We start from the raw sequence: 1,683 nt of genomic DNA, 5'->3' as shown, positions 1-1,683 counted from the left end.
GAGGGCGCTGTGACAGCGTATGAAGAAACATGAGAGTGAAGTCAGGCTGAAACATTTCATGCAATCAACACTAGCTGATCATCATATCGAAACAGGATCTATCACTTTATTTAGCAAAACAATCGTCATCGTGAAAACACACAATATTTTTTCAAGAAGACATAAAGAAGAATTTGAAATCTTAAAACGGACTAATAATATCAATAAGGATAATCGATATATTACCAATCCGATTTGGTTTTCCGTCCGCCCAGAAAGAAAAATACATGATTGTTCAATCAAGTGCAAATATTCTCTATGCTGGGGCGCTCTGACTAATCACAGGCATCGTAGAGTGTATACATAAGAAGAAAATAACCTAAAACCTGCTTTCTTGCTAGCAATAAATCTATTAATTTAATATTTGTTCAAAAATTCAAAAAATTGGTTAAAGTCATTCTTATCAGTCGAAGATTTATCTGTATTGTTGAAGCCATCCTTTGCTGTCATAATTGAAACTTCTTTTAGGAAAATTCGTATTTTTGAATTTACCTTTTTGGTTTAAAAATTCGTCTCTGTTTTAGAAATTTTATCTTGTTTGGATAAAAATGCTGCTGTTTGATTAGAAATTAATCTTCCTAAAACTTTTTCTTAAAACTGTTCTTTCTTTCTTGTCTGAAAAATCTTCATTTGTTAAAAATTCAAGTATTTTGTTAATCTTTCATCTTTTATGGTAGAAAACTACTTCTGTCTTTTTTCTAAATGGTACAACTGAAAGTTTAAAAGTTGTATTATCAAGTTTGTTTTGACCCGTTTATAAAAGATCTTACGTAAAAAATATTATCTTCCAAAAGATATGATATAATAATATCAAAATATTATTGTCGTAATCTCACACAGAATCGCAAACCAAATCACGCACGTGTAGGAACCACGACTTAAAAATAAGCGCATGACGTTATACAATTCTAATAATATCAGTCTCAGTGTGAGAGAAAAGGAGCGAGTTACAGAGAGAAAGGGAAAGAGAGAGAGAGAGAGAGAGAATGATAGGCTCGAAAATATTTTTTCCTGTCTTTGTTACATAGAAGACACTCTAAGAAAAATGTTTACAACATTTTTTAATAAATTAAATAATTTTTAGATATTTTTAGCGAAACGGTATTGGCAACAATCGGGGTTTTTTAAGCTAGCCTTGGTTAACGTTAAATATTTGATGTGCTTATTTAAGAAATATAAATATAAAAATCTCACAAAGGGAAACTTAACGCCTGAAATATATAAGATAACGATTAAGATATCACGAACATTTAGAAGAATGTAAACAATTAATTTAATTAATTTTAGTTATATATTATGCAAATTTAGAATAGTCTTTAAGTATATTGTTAACCGAACTTTGCATTAACAACTTAAAGTTTTTATCTTCGCTCATACTCATGTCTTCATATTGACAGTCATCCTGAATTACACTGGTGAATATGCACGTTTGAAGTTTTACAATTACAGGTTTAGTAATTATGATGATTAAGATTTGCCATTTTTTAAGAAAAATATAGTAAAAAAAAATTATTTTTCTTTTGTCTTGTAGAGTTCAGTTTACAGTTTGAATAGCAACCTAATGACGCACCTGTTCCTGGCTTTTGAGTCTATTTCAACACAAGAACAAATTGTATTATCAACATCAGATGGTGACGTCTTTGC

At 29.8% G+C, this 1,683-nt stretch overlaps 1 protein-coding gene across 1 annotated transcript in view; it reads right to left on the bottom strand.

The window, feature by feature from the left end:
• Window positions 1-1,683, bottom strand: part of LOC117170783 (apolipoprotein D-like) — a 19,257-nt gene that overhangs the window by 721 nt on the left and 16,853 nt on the right. The window lies entirely within an intron of this gene.

This window comes from Belonocnema kinseyi, chromosome 4, assembly GCF_010883055.1.
Source record: "Belonocnema kinseyi isolate 2016_QV_RU_SX_M_011 chromosome 4, B_treatae_v1, whole genome shotgun sequence".
Classification (NCBI taxonomy): Eukaryota; Metazoa; Arthropoda; class Insecta; order Hymenoptera; family Cynipidae; genus Belonocnema; species Belonocnema kinseyi.
Note: the sequence above shows the minus strand (reverse complement) of the source record. Positions and strands in the feature narration are given on the sequence as shown.